Source organism: Microcebus murinus, chromosome 1, assembly GCF_040939455.1.
Source record: "Microcebus murinus isolate Inina chromosome 1, M.murinus_Inina_mat1.0, whole genome shotgun sequence".
Lineage (NCBI taxonomy): Eukaryota > Metazoa > Chordata > Mammalia > Primates > Cheirogaleidae > Microcebus > Microcebus murinus.
The window spans coordinates 26145352-26164874 of record NC_134104.1 but is presented as its reverse complement, the minus strand read 5'-3'; the positions used below and the strand labels follow the sequence as shown (position 1 = coordinate 26164874).

Here is a 19523-nt window from a genome sequence, read left to right as displayed (position 1 = left end):
ATCATATCTGTCCTTGGTATTTGACAGTGTTGAATGTTCTTCTCTTCTTGACCATTTATTTGTGGCTTCTAGAACATCATTCTACCCTGTGCCTCTTCTTACTCCTCTGTTGTTTTCTCCCCTTTTCTCTCTCTCTTTTTTAAAACCTACTCTCCAACTATTGGAGTCATTCAGGCTATTGTTCTTGGATGTGTTTCCAATTATACAACCCTCCTGACCAATATCATTCTCTCTCATGAGATTATCAATCGACCATAATCATGAAATCTATGTTTTAATCCATAACTTCTCTACTAAGTTCAAACTTACTGGACATTTTCACCTGGCTACTTACAGGCACATGCAATCTGCCTTGCCAAATTGCACTCTTTGTCTCATCACTAACCCCTGACACTTTTTTCTGACTTTGGTATTTCTTATGTCAGCAAGCATTTCCAACTATTAATAATTAATAGCTGGGTGAAAAATTCTCTGCTTCTCTCTAACTCCCAGAATCAGTAATCATCATGTCAAGTCTACTATTTTTACTCATCCAATGTTTGTCTCCAGTATCCATTTCTTCAGCTACTAGTTTAGAACTTATTCATATCTGGCAGAACTTTCCCTATTTGAGGATCATTCTTTTCTGTTCTAGCATCCTCATTGCTTCCAAAGTGAGTTTACTAGAATATAAATGTGTCATGCTACTCACCCATTTAAAATCTTTCCATGGTGCCTCAGTGCCTCATACTCATTTCATATGACATCAGAGATTTCCAGTGAGCAGATTCTTTCTCTCATTTTTATTCTTATCCTTCTCTTTCACACGTTCCATCCTGCATCCTGATCTTACTTTCTTACATAAAGTGAGAAAGTTTGTATAGAAGATTAAATGAAATACGATCTTTCAATATTCTGATGAAGACTGCAAATTAAAATTTCCACTATAAAATTTTATATTAATCATCTATAAACTGTGTTGAACAAGTTTTTACTTCTCATAAAGCACATAAGATTATTTTTATTAAAGATTGCCATAATATCTGGCTTACCAATAGAAAGAGCCAATTGTGTTTTTTTTTCAATCAATTAAATGACAAAGAAAATATACTTGTGCTGTGATCTATATGATAGATAAAATGTATAAATTGTATACTTTGAATCATATATCTTAAAAATTTTAAGTTGCTTAGAAAAAGCGAGAATGTACCATATATTTAGGAAACTAAATGGAGTCCAACATTTCAGTACTGCTTCTGCTGAAGGATTTCAGAGACTGTTTAACAATGTGACATACTGACTTATGACATGACCCATGAGAAAAATCTGTAGAAAAATGGGATTGGATGAGAAAAACAATTTTGTTCTTTGGTGTGTAGAGTTTTGAACTAGCTAAGTTTGTGAAAGGTCAGAAATTTAGTTTAAGCTATTTAAAAATGCCTTTGTACTATTTCAATTATATCATCAAAATATGAATTTTCTTTCCTATCATATAAATTTCATATGACTAGCTTGAAAGATTGTTAAAATATACCAAACTAATTTTAAGTTGTTTTTTTCCCATTTGATATTGTGTTCTTCATATTATCAATAAACCTTAGATGACTGGTATTCTTCTAAAGTCTATACTTCATAAGAACCATCACATTTTTTGTTGGAAGAATTTACCTAGAGTATATAAAGCAATAACTTAAATTGTTTTTGAGAAAAGGTCAAAATTTCAATGTTACTTATTTCACCAGGAATAAAAATAAATTGACCATTTTTTAAAGAAATAGTATAATTTATTAAGGTAACTATGTAAATATCCAAAAAAGTGTTAAAGGAATAATCATGCTCTATCTGATAAAATAGGTCTATTACAGAGGCCTATATAATAAATAAATAAGATAAATTATTGTAAGACTGGATATAATAAAAAAATAAAGAACAAATAAAAACAATGTTCTTTCTCTTGATTTTTGTTTGTTTTTATTTTATTAATCTCCTTTTTCCATCACAATGTATATTTTAAGGCTGATTGCTCTTAGCTATTTTCATTTTCTGGAAAGATTTTTGGTTTGTTTTGTGTATTTCTGAATTCTGAAGAGTTTTATTATTTTTTCTGTTACTCTTTTTTAAGTGTTTTTTTTTCCCCATAAATAGAATTCATTCAGAGAAATTAAAATACAAATAATTCTTTGTAATACTATGCCTCAGGAAAAAATACTACTCTATTTGACTTCAAAATTTGACCCAGTCCCTTCCAAAGGTCTAAACAGAAAATCTAAGTAGATACACAGAAGATATTTTTTTGGTCTCTTATTTTATTTATTTCAGAATATTACAGGGGTACAAATGCTTTGATTACATATATTGCCTTTGTGCTGCCCAAATCAGAGATTTGAGCATGCCCAACCCCAGACATCACTCACCATACCCATTAGGTATGAATTTACCCACCTCCTCCTTCCTCCTACCGCCTGCCCAATGCCCTGTGAATGTTACTTCCATTTGTGCACATAAGTGTTGATCAATTAGTGCCAATTTAATGGTGAATACAGATACATAGAAGATATATATGCACTTCGGTAACTCATAACTGTCATATGGTTTTGTAATATTCCTATTGTTGCCATAACAAATTATCACAAACCCCAGTGTGATTATAATGTTATTAACTACTTATGCCACATAGTTGGAAAGAGCAAGGATTAGCATGGATTGGTTTGTCACAATAGCTACAGTTATCTGATATTGTAGAACATCAAAATCAATGCCATGTATAGAAAAATACTTGACCTTTTGAGAAGTGGGAGCCTGTCAGCTGCTGGTCTTGGGACTAAGGAGGGGGAGCTGACTGCAAAAATAACAATGTTAATTTTATCCTAGCTTAGAGATTAATGTTTGTGGCTGTTTCTAAAACTATTTAAAAACACTTGACAGACCTTCTCTGAATGAGACAAATGTCCCAAGGTGCTTGCCTCTTCATTTGCTAGATCTTAATTGACGTAAGCCAAGTAGTGAATGAGCTGTAGGATCCAATGTTTAGTGAGCCCACCATTCAACACTGAATCATCAAATTGTGGAAATTTAATGCTAGAAGGGATCTTGAAAAACCATTTTCTCCACCATTCTGAATATGACAGAACTTGTAGATTAGAGAATGAAACAAAAAAGGGCTTGCTGAGGGCCCATCTATTTATTGTAATGGGCACACATTAGCAAAGCTACTATTCCCCACCCCCACATCCTCACAAGTTCCGAACTTGAATTGATTTTGACTATACATGCTAAAAGGCACTATGTGCTATTTATGTATAATTGTATTCAACAAGCTATTAAGCATATATAAATAATTTTTATGTTGTTCTCACTAGATAGTTTATAATTCTTAACTAAATTGGCTGAGGCTTACTTTTCTACCTCTCTAATCTTTTCTCCACTACTAATTTGTGTGATTTGGTCTGAGCTCAATGAGTGCTTTTGGCTTCAAGACCCTAGTAACTTGATGACAGAATTTTCTTAGTTTTTGCTTATGCATTGCCTCAAAGTAGAGCTTGAAAAACCAAATCTTGACCAGCTAATCGCCATGAGGCTTTGCTTACATGTTCAATGAGTATTGTGGCTCTTTCCTACTGAAGTTCTCTGCCTTTCTGCCCATAGCTCACAATGTCTACACCTGTGTTCTCTCTGGATGCTTTAGTGTGATGGTGGGTTTGGTGCTCCAGGTGCTTCAGTTCACTTTTTACTTGGAAAATAAATTGAAAACATCTGTTCCCCACGCTGAAGTATGATGTTACTTTCCATGTATTATCTTCAAAATTTCCTGTAAAAGAATAGCTGAGGGATGTTACCATTTAATCAATTATGTCCAATAATGTGGGAGCTATACATGTGCAATATAGAGAAGTACGAAATTCAGAAAAACAAGCAGATTTTAAAAATAGTTTTGCTACACAAACACATTTTGATATGCACATTTTTCTGTACTTCCTTTCAAAATGTTTCATTTAGCTGTAATCTTAACTATTTTCATGTATTTCTATTTTGTTTTTCAACTTTATAACACATGTATGTATTCCTTGTATTTTAAATATTATCTCCATATTATTCCACAAAGTAAACTTTTAATAATATATATGGTAATTTTGCTGAAGAGATACAAAAGCTGTTTCTATTTTACTGCTATAAATAACTTTGTGTATTGAGTTTCCCCAGTCCATGTATTTAAGATAATTTCTTAGAAGGTAATGTCAAAATCTATATGGTAGTTTGCAAAATTGGCAACATTTCTCTACCCTTCTTGCACTATGCCCTTATGCAATGTCATTTTGCCACTTCTTCCATCAGGAAGTGAAGTCTGTTTCTCCACTACTTGAATTAAAACTTGTGACTTGCTTTCACCAATCAAATGCAACAGAAATGACAGTTGTGCCAGTTCCAAGCCTAGTTCTAAAAAGTCCTTGCAGTTTCTCCTCTGATTCTTGGAATCCTTCCAGCTAGAGGCACATAACCCAATTGCCCCTGTCACTCCAATTGATTGTCAGCTAACTTAAGAAACCAGGCTGCCGTCCTGAATGGCATCTGAAAAAGGTGCACAAGGTTGTCATTTTACCCAAGTTCTGGAGTGGTATTTCACAGCAAAACCAAGTGATACAATCTATTTGGCCAAAAAGAATGAACATTTTTAAGCTTATAATTCATATTGCTACATTGTTCTCCAAAACCATTGTAAAAATTTGCCCTGTTAATGTTTTTGTTGCCTTCATCAGCCAGAGTTATCATTATTGTAAATCTTTGCTAGTTTGATAAAAGATAATCAGTGTTTTGTTTTAATTTTTAAGTGCAACTTTTTAAAACCCATTTTCTGTCATTTCAACAAAATAATTATTAATTTGACGTCACTTAAAAACAAGTTATATTTTGTTGTGAAATTTTCCCCAATTATTTTCCTAGAATTCAGATAATATTGAAGGTATTGAAATTGTAGCACAAACTTTGATTTTCAATTTACTAGATAATGCTTTTTTTTTAAGTCTATTAAGTTGTAACCCTCTTCCCCAAATATTTTTAATTCAGTAACTATCAAATTCATGGAAATTAAGTTGGTTAATTGAGGTTTCTACTGACCCCATCTGACTGTATTGGAAGTTGATCTCAGTGATTATGACCATTCTAAGTTGTTAAGAGTCATGTAGTCATTCTTGGCTCAGAATAGAAAGCAAGTAGATGAGATAATTGTGTTCAAATTGGGAAATTTGCTTCTGGCTCAAGCAGATGTGCAGAAAATATAGACAAAGTATTGGCCATTATACTTGTGGGACTTTGAAATGTTGCCATTATTCAATGTTTCTCATTGCATACAGAATGAAAGTGCAGATTACATCATTTATGTTGTCTTTGGCTGTAGGTAACCGAAAACCCATTGAAACAGCACTAAATTATGAGACTCATCAGTTGGGCTGATGTTTACCAGATCCTTATGAGGATAGCGATACTAGTTTTTTAAAACTTGAAATACTTTTTCACTGATTGCTAAAAAATATAATAGTAACTGCAACAAGTAGTACAATTAATTAATAAAATAAATTAGCATGTAAAACTTGTACCTACTCTTTATGGCTAAAAAAGCTCAGTGGTGTATAGCAACAAAATTTATCAGCTTATGGTTTTATAGGATTTAGATATTTTTCATCTGAGATTAGCTGATCTCAGCTAGGTTTGTTCATGTGGCTGATGTTAGCCACGTTCCAGCTAGTTGTCTTTACTGATCTTGGCTGGCCTTGCTCACAGCTGTCAAGGATGCAACTGGCTTTGACAACTGGAGGAACTCAGCCCAGCTCCACATGTGCCATCTTAGTAAAAGGTTAGCCCAAGTGTGTTCTCCTGGTGAAGACAGAGGAGCAAGCATATGCCGAGTCACACACATGTTTTTCAAGCCTCTGCTTGCATCTCACTAATATTCCATTTGCCCAAGCAAGTCTCTTGGTGGGTCCCAGAGACAAAGGGGATGGCACTGCAAAGATACATGACCAAAGCACATGAATGCAGGGAGTGGTGAAGTAGTGAGACCATTGATACAGTCAAGCTACCACAAACATATTAATTCATTAATTCTCTTAAGAGGTCGCTGATACAGGAAAGTGGTCCCCAAAACTGGGGTCCAGCCTGAAGGTCAAGTGGGTTCTTGATTTCTCACGGAAAGAATTCAAGAGTGAGCTGACAAAGTTAAGCAAAAGCAAGTTTACTGAAGTAACAGACAGAAGAAAGTCTTGTTCCATATGCAGAGCGGTGGCTATCTCTCAGCAACAGAGAGTAGTGCTTTGTGGGGTTTTGTGGTCTTATTTTATACCTTTATTTAATTTTACATTATGTGGAGGGGGTTTAGGGAAAAGAGTGGGGAGTTCTTGGAACCAGGGATCCCTCCCCATTTTAAACCATATAGAATAACTTGTGAGCATTGCCATGGCATTTGTAAACTGTCATGGTGCTGCTGAGAGTTTCTTTTAGTATGCTAATACATTATAAGTGGAGTATAATGAGCAGTGAGGGTAACCTGAGCTCATTTTTCATAGCCATCTTGGTTCTAGCTGGTTTTGGTCAGTTTCTCCACCATCTTCTGTTTTATCAGAGACCTTGGTTGGGTCTTATGAATCCTTATTGAGCAAGGCCTGCTTGTTTCCTATCTCAGTATTATCTATCGATAAATAGTCTTCTTCTTGCAATGAGATTTGAAACATTTGCTGTTTTACCCCTGGCTGGAACTATGTCATGGTAGGCAGCTTGTGCATTCTCTAAAAAGTATTCTATGTTTTAGAAGAATCTGCATTTTTAATTGTCCTCTAGTTAATTAATTACCATTGTTTAGAAATACACTTACTTCTATTTTAGGAATTTATTGGGATAATTGAGTTTGGATAGTGACAGATGCCTATGTTATAAACATGAATCTTTAGAATTTGTGGGAGCACAGTAAAAATATAATGAAATAAAATAATAGACCATCTCCTGGATTCTCTTCTGATGCTGAGTAGAAATCAGAATATGGAATGTATTTTGATAATATTCAAGAAATAATATAAAATAAAACAAATAATTTACCTTTCTTGAATGAAAAGCAACTTATTTCATCAAATTTGTATGTAGCTTATCATAGTTTTTGAGCGTTAAAATTTGCTAAAACTTTGTCAATAAAAAGTGAAAGTGCTTAATACATCTATTTCACCAGAATATTGATCATGTTCCATTAAAGCTCATAGTTCAAATAAAGAAAATTTATAAGAATCAAAGGGGGGAAATTGGCCTGGCATGATGGTGTGTGCCTGTAGTCCCAGCTACTTTGGAGGCTGAAGTAGGAGGATTGCTTGCATCCAGGAATTCAAGGCTGCAGTGTGCTATGATCACACATGTTAATAGACATTGTACTCAGCCTGGACAACATAGTGAGACTCTGTCTCTAAATAAAAAAACAAGGGGATATCCTCAGTTATCTGTTTAATTTCATATAATATCACATAAATCAGTTTTACATAATAAAACATTTAAGATAATATAAACTTCCAAAATATTTTTTAAAAAATATCAATAAAGTATATAAAAACATTTAGAAATTACTACCAGAAATGTATTTCATGTTACAAATAGTCAGTTACTTCTAGATATAAAATATTAATAGCACATTATCAAAATAATAGTAATAACAGTCTAGATCTATGACTCATTTGTGGGAAACATGTACTTTTGGAAACATTTCTGGAAAACTTTCTTACTTTTTTGGAAAAATGTACCTATCAAGACAGAACTTTAATTATAGATGAAGCTTCAATTATTGCACATAAAAGTCATTATTAATTAACATGTAAAATTCCAGGCTGAAGATATGGAACTAACAGATTTTGCATCTGAAATAACATATTAGTTTTATTGTTGGTACTCAAGAATTATAACGTAATTGGTAAATATTTGCATTAAAATCTTATGATATATTTCCATATAGTTGTGTTAATGTAAGATGAAGGACAAAGTCTAGAGTTTAAGCCAAAAATGACTTACTGTTTTAATTTGACACTACCCTATCATATTCAGTTATTTCTGAATAAAGCAATAGAAGATAAATAAAGCAAAATATTAAATTCCTTTCTCGATAGAATTTATGCTTATTATCACATATTAGATAAACATTAAAGAGAATTAAGTGATCTACAAACTGGTTGGGAATTGACATAGTGAAAATTAGAAGAGTATTTTTACCTGTATTTTTGCCTTTTCCCCTAGAGCAGCAAACATAGTTTGGAAATCCTATCATGTTGAGTATTTACTATAATAGAAATTATGAAATGGGAATAATTAAGAACTTGGAAAGTGAGTTTGTTTTTTAAAGATTCAGGTTTGAATTATGATAGTCTTATAGTTTTCACTACTTTAGCTTTACATGAAAAGCTGTTTTATTAAAGCTGGCAGAGTAATTTAATGCATGATAAAAATGATTAAGTGTATAAAACTAAAGAAAACTGGGAATGAGAAGATGTAGAAATAAAGGCATATGACATAATATTTGAAGCAAACTAATTTTAATGAAAAGACTATTATATCCACTGATAAATTATATAAAACTGATATCACAAGTGAAACATTTAATAAATTTTGTTCTTTCAATTTATTGAATCCTGATTTTTTCAAGTAATATGAAGTAGATTTATCATTTTAAGATGCATAAAAAAACAAAATTAGGCTAAATAATTAAATATGATATTCCAATAAATAATTTTCATTAATTATTAGTAGATGCATTTAAAATGCAGAACTCACAGAGTATTATAAGCTATTAATAGAAACATTTTGAATATAATTTTGGTTAGTTTAGCAGACATGTAGAGAGGATTCAGTAAAATTTTGTGTGTGAGGAAAAACTCTCTACCTATTTAGACCATGTCACATAATAACCAACAATTTTGGGGGAAAGTTTTGGAAGGAGTTGATAAAGTTTCTTACATCAATCATGACTCAGAGACATCATTTAGCTAGAGGCAGTCACATCAAAGAAAAGATCATGACAACATTTTCTAAAAATCAAAAAGTAATTTGGAAGTTAGAATGATTTGAGTGATATGTACAGTGAGTCATATTTATAAGTTATAGCATATATCAATAAGCAGTTTCATAATATATTTATAAATATATGAGTAGTATATTATATATTGGCTTATATGTACATATATATCACAATATACAGGTCGTTTCATGTTTTTAACATTACTCTGCTTATTGGCTCTTGTACCTGGAAGTCCCGAGACAGGAAGGTATTCAGGGAAAGCTTAAGCCAGTGTTTCTAGCTGTTTCTCTTTAGCCCCTTTGGTTCTACTCTTGTCCACATAGACTTTGTTCTTCGGCAATAGAGTTCCCCATTGGAGGCAAAATGGTTGAAGCAGTCCCAGGTTATCATCCTCAAACCATGACGAGCAAACAAAGAGTATATTCCAGTGTGGCTCTCTCTCAAGAGCAGTTAAACCTCATTTCCATAAGTCCACAGGAAACTCTTACATCTTGCATCTTGTTCCAGACTGCATCACATGCATGTTCTAAATCTGATTTCTATAGTCCAGGAAATGTCGTACACAGTCTGGCATATGCCCAGTGCCTGAACCAGTCCTGGCTCGGTCAGGACTGCTCCCAGGCCTGACAGGCCCAGCCCTAAACTCTGGGTGAGCAATGAAAGGGAAGTCGAGACTGACCACTGGTCCTATCCAGTGCAGACACTTCAGGTTAATACGCAGTACCTTCTGTGGCCAGCTACCAACCTGAGTTTCCAGCAGCAACCCCTGCTGCATCTCTCTGGGCACATTAAGCCTCAAATCATTCTGAAACAATAAAGTAGGCCTCTAAGCCCTTTTTCCTCAGTCACCTCAATCTGGAATGATGCTTTACACTTCTAGCCCATCAAACGCTTTCTGCTCACTTCTGTCATGAAGTTGGTTTTCTTTGTGTTCTGAGACTGTATGACTTAAAACAACAAGATGGACCCTTTAATTATACGAAGTTAAGTAATTTATTAGCCTTTGTGTTGGAAAAATGGAAGATCATGTAAATTCACAAGCAGGATATTAAATGCTAGTTTAGTAATATAAATTGAGTTGAGTTTTAATTTCATTTGTTCCTCGAAAAAGTAGAAAAATGCTTTTCCTACTTTGTTTAGTATTTCCTAATAAATGAGGGAAATTTAGATTGCACTAAATGTGCCTAATGTGAGCTATTGAAGGTGGAGCATATAGAACTTTGAGAAATATACTGGGATCTGTTGAGGTTTTTTTTTTGGAATTTCACTTGGCTGAGCTACAGGGTGGAGGGGAGAGGTTAAGGAAAGGACTATGTCCACTCTTGGAATGAATAATCAGAATTGGGTCAAGAGTCTATTTCTGGCCATAGTACAGTCAATGTTATTTTCAGATTATTCAGAGTAATTTTTAAAATTAATACTTTTTTAACTATATATAAATTTTTATCCTTTCTCTCCTATGTACATATCTAATATGGTGTTCTACTTCCTCCTTTTCCTTTTCCCCACACAACTGGACAAAACTACCTTACCTCTGATTGTGTAATAGTGGGGAAATTAAGCCCTCCAATTAGGGCCAGGTATGGAAGGATTCAGAGTCAGGAGTCAAGTTTAAAGGAACTAAACATGGGGCTAAAGCCCTGGAGGCCCCACTCCCCTCTATTAACTATCTTCTCTGCTACCCAGTTGCACACCGGTTAACTGGTTAACTGCTTAAGAAATAAATCTAAGAGATTCCCTGGAAAAAAGGAGCAGTGGGAATCTGGGGTTCTAAAATTTGTATTAGTGAAGAGTCTAAAACTCCTTTGTTTACATTGTCTTAATTATTAAAGAATCGAATAGCATTAAATAGCTCCAGAGAATGTTTGCCCAGGGGAAGTCTATTTTTTTGGCAAGCAGTAAAATGTTGAATATAAATGAAAACCACTCTGAATCCTAGCATGTGCTATTTCAACTATGCTATTTCCTCCCACATTTTTTTTGCAGATAGATACTTTTAAAATATATTTGTCAGAATACTAAAATTATGCATCTCAATTTTTCTCTAAATACATCTTAAATATTCTTGTTGGTCTTTCTAATTATCAGTAAATGTAATTAGTTTTTAAGACATAGCTCTAGTTTTCTAATGCCCAAATAATCTTGCAATAAAAATATTAAATCATTATGATTTTTTTTCTTTTGAATGTATTTCCTTGGACTAAATTTTCAGAAATAGAATTACTGAATAGAAGGTTCTGAAATATTTAAGCCTCATTATAGGAAATGCCAAACTATTTTCAAAACAAGGTTTTAAATAATTTATCTTATAATATACTGTGTATATCAGTTTTATTATACTCCAACATTATATATTACATTTAACTAAAATTTATTTATTTATTTTGTTTTTGCTGTTCCAATTCCAGGCTCACAGCAGTTCATAAGCACCTGGAGAGACAGGAGAGTGTATTCATTACTATTTTATTTATTTAATTTTCTGTAACACTAGAAAAATGCCTAACATGTACTAAGTATTATAAATGGTAAATGTTTGTTGCATTGATTTGAATCAATAATGGAAAACCTTTTTGCAGTTGTTACAACTGCCAAATTACTTCATGTTTTGGTGAATTACTTTCTTATGATTTTAGCATTTTTTTTAATTAACTGAAACTTGAGTTCCCTTTTCTTAGTGCTCTTTTTTTTAAAAAATGAAATGCTTCATGATTTTCTGTGTCATCCTTACATGTTTATTTTCTCTGGATTGTGCCAATTTTAAGATATTTTCTGCCAAAGAATGAATCATTTAGTTTTACTCCTACAGTAAAGCAATTATATGACTGAATTTACAGTTTGCATTTGAGATACAATTGAGGTTAAACATTTTAATGCTTGCTTACTAAAATAATACTCTTTATTTAATGAATTGTTTGCTCATGGGTTTGCCCATTTGAATCCTGAGTTTAATTTGTAAAACAATAGTTATAATTAAATTGTAATCTTTTTCCTGTTACATTTGTTGTTTTCTTTTTAGCTTTTTTGAAGTTTTATTTATTGCTAAAATTTATAAATTTCAAAATTTTATATAGTCTCATTTGTTTCTTTGTGGGGATAGATACCTTTTTTTTCCCAGACAGCTCAAAGGCTATTGGTTACCCCTTTGTACTGCTCCACGATGGGCTGAACATCCAGTTTATTCCATTTGAGGCATTCTGGATATTATTAATGCTTTTTATAAAAATATATTATGCTTTTAGAGTGCATTTAGGGAGGGCATGTTATTGTCTGAATAGTCTAAATAGATTTTTTTCTAAATTTACAAAACTATTATCTAAGCATATTTTAATTAAAAACATTTTCTGTTTTTTGATGTATGGGTCTATTTTTCCTAGTACATGGCTGGATAACTGGCCCTTATTCTCCAGTACAGTAGAATCTCATTCAGAATATTACTTATTACTCAATAAACAATATTAACAGTGAGGTGCAAATGTATGTTCTGGAATATGGTAACCTCAGATGAATTCTCATCACTAATCTAAGGTCTAGTGTGCTCCTATGATTCCTTCAGTTAATGTGCAAGAAAGATTTTAACAATGGCCAAACCCTCAGCTGCTCCTCAAGCTAAAGGATAAATCCTGGACTTGTTTTCAACTCTCCTTCAAATTAGTATCCTGTAAATAAGGATGACAATGACAATAATATATGCCAGGAACCAATTAAATATTTTATATATTATTGTATAATAAATAATTTGACTATTTTATGTCCCCAGTTCTTGGGAGTTATCCTCTAAAACCTTAGAATTTCCCAAGTGATAGTAGTGTCTTTGTTATTCATGGTAGGTTATGATAGTTTTTGCTAATGAAATGACTTATGGTGCTGGATAGTTCGTACTAACAAGATGATTCGGGATGGTGCTGGCTGACCTAAAAATCTGACCCTGTGATTAAAGTATTGGGGTTTTGAACCATGTGGTATTAGTCTGACTTCCAGGGAAAGAAGGAGGAGCTGAAGATTAATTTCAATTTCGTGGCCAGGGATTCACTCAATCTTGCCTATATAATGAAACCCCAACAAAGATTCTGGACACTGAAGCACTATGAGTTTCCCTGGTTAACAGTACTCTATGTGTATTGTCACACATCAGTGTGTTGAGAGGGTGATATGTCCTGAGTCCATAGGTATAGGACACCAGAAGCTTTATGTTTGGGACTTTCTCAGGCTTCATCTTATAAACCTCTTTTTGCCGATCCTGATTTATATTCTTTTTGCTGTAATAAAACTGTAATTATAAGTATAGCATTTTCTTAAACTCTGTGAGTCAGTCTAGCAAATTATTGAGCATGAGGGGGCAGTAGGAACCCCTGAATATTTAATGGATCTGTCAGAAGTGAGGGCAGCCTGGGAACTTCCAAGCTTGTGCCTGGTTGTCTGAAGTGAGGGCAGTCTTATGGAGGGCTGTGCTCTGGGCCTAACTCTGGGTAGTTAGTGGCAAGTCATTGCACACATATCAGTTCAAGCTCTTAATATTTTTATCATGTGAATATTTTATTTTTTTCCTTTTATAGAAATTAATAAAGATTCTAGGATAAATAACATGTTGATGAATTGCTGAATAGTATATTTCACTTATCATGTTTATATTTATATATTTCATTTCCTATTCTCTCAGAATGTTTATAGCAAAATGATTATCTGAATTTTTCTTCTCATGTGTCTTTTAGAAATTTATATTATATTGCTGAGTAAATTTTTACTTCCTTGCTAACATTTTTCTAAGTCCAACATTGTTTGGAAGATTTCAAGACAGCACAGTGGAATAAATTTAAAGGCTGCCAGACCTAGATTCAAAACCTAAGGATTTTGTTAAGCCAATTTATAAATCTTTGGAGCTTCAGTTTCATCACATCTGAAAATAGAGGTAATTATATATATAGAGACTAATGTTATAAAAGGTATGAGATAACATATGAAATAAATCCAGAAAAATATTAGGTCCATTTTCCCTTTAGATTCAAATAGCCTTAGGATAAGAGCAAGCAATCTACATATTTTTATTAGTGTAATCCTTTTAGGTATGGTAAATTTATAGAAAGAATTTCACTCTTCTTTCTTCTCTTCCTCAGGGGTTAATTTTTCAGAGGTTGATAGAGTATCAGAACAGTGTATGTCAGTGTATGAGAGAGAGAGAGAGAAAAAGACTCCTATTTTAAAACAATTTAAACTCTTACCTTTAAACAATTTTCTAATAGACGAGTTTTTGTAAATATCAGCCTAAATTTTTATTAATGAATCTTGCTTATTTCCAAAAGCCTTCAGAAGAATGCTGTGGTGGTCATGGATCCACAGATCTCCAATATAGAAAATGTACTTGACTAAGGGCCCTAGCTCCTGCAAAATTTGTTGCCTTGCCTGTGGTGAAGCCACACTTCCTGTGTGCTGCTTCCAGCCAGTGACTGAACACAATAGGGTTACTAAGTCAGGCTCCTTCCTGGGAAGAAGGCACTCCCCTGATGGTCATTTGGCTTGAGTGCTCCACTCTCTTATTCTGCTCTTGCTTTTTTCTCTTTTAGCTTACTGTGGAAATTGAAAAGAACTGCTATTTTGAAAGTTGATGTTGATGTGGTTGGGAAGAGTTTGGGAAAAGCTCTCTTTGAAATCCTTTTAACTGAATTATCTTGGGTTTCAGAGTTTTTGTTTTTGTTGGTAAGCTCTATATTCATGTTTTCATGGGGAAGATGGAAACAAGGAGTCAGAAAATAGCCCTTGTCATTTCCTGTCCTGGTTTATTGCCACAAGTAAATATTTTACATACTATCCCTCTGACCTAGGTACATTGATTTGTGAGCAATGTTAGTTCTTATTATAAAGTTACTTTATTTTCTTATTGCTTTTGTCAAGTTAAACACATCTGAGATTTAAATACTGTTCCCTCTGTGTCTTAAAGACACAGATGCCCACCGTTCCCCACTGATCCTACCACGTGATCCTACCACTGATCCTATCTACCATGATACTACTGAATTGTTAAATATTCTTAATTCATATGTCAATTAAAGAAATTAAATAAATTTCATCTAAATTTAAAGAGATGCGACAATTTATTTAGACTCTTGCCTTTAAATCCAAACTAACTTGCCCATGATGGTGAGGTGGGAGTGTAGCTAACCCAGGCACAACTGGAACACAACCTTTTGCTACAAATGTGTGATTATTGGTGTCACCTATTAATGGAAGGTGCACAACCTTTGGTGGTGGTGGTGCTCTAAAGCTAGCTATTTCTATAGTGCTAAGTAACACGCTTCAACTTGCATTTTGCAGCCTATCAATGTCCGATGTAAAACAGTATTAATTTCCTCTATGGAATTCTGGGCAATCAGCACACTTGTATTTTCTTATTTTCCCCTCTCCCCTTCAATGTAATGTTTTGTTGATATGCTCTGAGATTTGGCCCCCTAGTTTAATTAACTAAAATTATTTTTACCACATGGACTTTTATATACTATATGGCATATCATTCAATTATTTTAATGTTGACATTTTATTTTATAACCATTTCTACACAATTTTTTCCTTTTTAAAAATGAATATTTACAGTTGCTACTGTAAATATTTTTAAACTGTGACACGGTGAAGTAGAAATAAAACATAAGACATAAGAAATAAGTCCTATCTGTTGAGTGGTATCTGTATCTATGATAAGTAGCTGATAAAGGGAACAAAACTATGGGACAGGCACAGGGTGTATTAGTCAGGATATATACGTAGAGAGATTTATTATGAGAATTGGTTCATGTGATTGTGTAGGTCTAGAAGTCCCATGATCTGCTGTTTGCAAGCTGGAGAACCAGGAAAGCCAGTGGTGTAATTCAGTCTGAGTCCAAAAGCCCAAGAAACAGGATATTTAATGCTGTAAATCCCAGCTACAGTTTGAAGGCCTGAGAACTAGGTGGGGAGCAGGGGATGCTGGTGTAATTCCCAGAGTCTGAAGGCCCAAGAAGCAGGAGCTCTGAGGTCAGAGGTTAGGAGAAAATAAATGTCCCAGCTGAAAGAGAGAGAGAGAGAGAGAAAGAATTTACTGTTTCTCTTCCTTTTTGTTCTATTTGGGTCATCAATAGATTGGATGATCCCTGGTCACATTAGTGAGGGTAGATCTTTTTTACTCAATGCTAATGCTAATCTCTTCCAGAAACACTCTCAAATACATCCAAGAATAATGTTTTACCTGTTATCTGGGCATTCTTTAGTCCAGTCAAGCTGATACATAAAATTAACCATCATATCGGGCAGGAGGGAAGAAAATCCCTTCCACTCTTCAACAAATCATGGAGTTCTCTGAGTTCTCAGACCAGGATATCTCAAAGGTCCTTGAGCCTGGAGAACTGTATCATCCTTTCCATTCAACAAAGGTACTCTCAAGTTATGAAATGCTATAGACATCCTAGGAAATTATCACCTGCTGCAAAGGTCCAGTGAACAACTGTCACTATCATTAGATTTTGAAGATCGAATTCCCTGGAAATAAGCTGATGGCTGCATCCTGTAGGCAGAGTTGCTCATTTTCTTTCCCACCATTCCCCACTGATCCTACTACATGATCCTACCACTGATCCTATCTACCATGATACTACTGCATTGTTAAATATTCTTAATTCATATGTCAATTACAAATTAAAGAAATTTCATCTAAATTTAAAAAGATGTGACAATTTATTTAGACTCTTGCCTTTAAATCCAAACTAACAATTCTATATATCAAATTATTGTAGCCTATTTATGTCAACTTCTAAAATAATTAATTCTATATTTGGATTCATTCTCGGATTTCTTCATATAGTTTCCACCTTCCTCCCACAGCCCATGGAAGGAGAAAGATGAAGATATATATTTTCTAATTTCCTGTATATTTGAATATTTCCGTTGCTTCACTGAGTAAATGTTAATCAGCATGAGAATGAGATTCTGGAATCACACTCTCCCCATCAATTACCTCTAGACTATTCAGTCTTCTCTGGCACCTACTTGACTTCAGTACTTTGTGAGTATCTTTCTGTTCTGCCATGTTTCCAGGGAGCAGCCAGGGTAAATGTAGACCTCTGGTGAGTCATACTAATGAGCAGAAGCCTGTAGAATTCTTAATTTATTCTTATAATTTACTACTTTATTAGACTATGTAGGTTCTTTTTGATTTGCCAAAATTATTCCTAACACAATGAATGTCTTTGATCTGAAGATGGATAATTTCCTTTAAGTCAAGATTTCATCTGTTATATATTTGTTATCTTGCAAGAGGATTAAACTGTTTCCATTGACCAATTTTGGTTGCTTAATCACAAGTATCTTCATCATTTCATCTAACTGGTTACAGTAAACATAGCGGTAATGGATTGACCAGGTTTCATGAAGCTGTAGTGGATAATACCAGTGCCGGACCACCAAACAGACACTATTAGCACAGTTTGGGACTGTGTCTTGGAACTTCATTTTTATACAACCATTGTGCCAATGCTTGCGATTATCAAAAAGAATCCATTTTTTATACCATAACAATACAGTGTAGAAATGGTTCGCCTTTATGTCATGACAGCAAAGAAAGGCAAGCTTGAGACGATTTCTCTTCTGATGCTCATTTAATTCATGCAGTACTCATCTGTCCGGCTTCTTTATCTTGCCCATTTGTTTTAAATGATCCAATATTGTTGGAATAGTAACATCAAACCTTGCTGCTAAATCATGCGTAGGTTGAGATGGGTTTCATTCCACTGTAGCTTTTAGCTCATCATTATCCACCTTAGTCTTAGGTCGCCCACGTGGCTCATTTTCAAGATTAAAATCACCAGAACAGAACTTCTGAAACCATCAACATGCTCGCGTTCATTGGTTACACCCTTCCCAAACACTTTGTGGATGTTTTGAGCTGTCTGTGCTGCATTGGTTCCATGACAGAACTCATTTTCAAAAATAACATGAATTTTTGACTTACCCATGATTTCACAAAAATTGCTCTAAAAAGAATTTGAAAGATAATCACAAGCCAAAAACCATGTGTTTGAGAGAATGACAATGTACCTTCACAATGAAAATAAAACAAGAATTATCAAAGGGAAATGCAGAGATATCAACTGTCAAACTTAGTACTTAAGAAAATGGGACATTTCATACTGAATGACCTAATATCTTTTGGAGAAAAGGTATTGTGTTTCAGCTCACATTATTATTATTATTATTTTTAGTTTGATTCAAGTTGTGTTGTATCTGATAAAATTCTTTTTATCCTGAATTCACTATTAAAGGGGTTTCCCCTTTTCTACTATCTTCTATTTGTTCAGTTAATCTTCTTTGTAAATCAAGTTCTTAAATTTCTATTATTCCCAGAATTCCCTTTCATGACTTGCCTGGACAACTTTCTGAACCTTTTGTAGCTTGACATGTCTGGATGATGGTTTATCTCAAATATTTCATTGGTGTTCTTATTTTTTAGTGTCTTTTTTTTTTTTTTGCCACAGTTTGTCTTGCCTTAATTGCTTATCTTGCAACAGCTTATGCTTGTCAAAATCAATGAATAAGAATGACAAATAAATGAAAAAAAATATGCAAAATCACTTCATTCTCACACTATTATCAGCAAAATGATATTTTGGGGTTATCTCTTCCCCAAAATGAGATTCTTCCTAATTCCCTCTCTGCCAGTCTGAGATTATTTCCTGCACACATAATCCCTCCTGTGGTCTCATTATTGCTGCAAACTATTTCAGAATATATGTTTCAGCATCTGAAGTATTAGGAAAGTGTCAAGCAAAATGCTCCTGGGGAAAAAAATGAAGTGCATTTGATTTTAAATCCTCTTTTCATAAACCCATGTTTGCTCACAAACTCTATTTTGTTAAAATAAGTGCATAGGCAAAATTGATAAATTTTTTTCTGTTTTGAAAATCACTGTATTTTCTGAATTCATAGTCATATAATTCAATAGATATAAGAAAGATTAAGTATAACAACAACATATTTGTATTGTTATATAACTTATTTCTGATTCTTTATTGACACTAAAGAATTAAGATTAAGGAAATGTCATTAAAATGAGTCAAACCTTCTCCCTTTGTTTGGTAGTTGATTTTATTTGTGTTGTTGTCTTTGTTTTGTATAACTTTCCAAACAGTATTCACCAACCTCCTTGTGGCAAACAATGAACTTTATATTTCTCTTACATTATGGTGCTTTATCACTTGTTTCAAAAGACAACCTTATTGTAACATGGTATAAAAATATTAGCAGAGAATTTTTCATTTTTAGCAGCTTCCAAGAGCTTTTTGTTAGGATTTTATTAATTCCTATAATATGTTTATCAAGGAAGTATTGGAAAGAGTCCTTCACCAAGAGATAGTCACCAGTCAGGGCTTATTTCTATGAGACCACCCCTCACCCACAGTCTACAAGGGCCAGGCCTTAGCACCAACGCCCCCCCCCACACACACACAAGTTGTTTGAGGATGAGCACTTGTCAACATGACTCACAAGATTCCCT

General features: G+C 33.7%; 1 long non-coding RNA gene and 1 pseudogene across 1 annotated transcript in view; one reads left to right on the top strand and one right to left on the bottom strand.

The window, feature by feature from the left end:
- LOC105883106 (uncharacterized) overlaps positions 1 to 19523 on the top strand; it is a 620369-nt gene that overhangs the window by 8819 nt on the left and 592027 nt on the right. The window lies entirely within an intron of this gene.
- On the bottom strand, positions 11701 to 11794 carry LOC142875190 (uncharacterized; annotated as a pseudogene).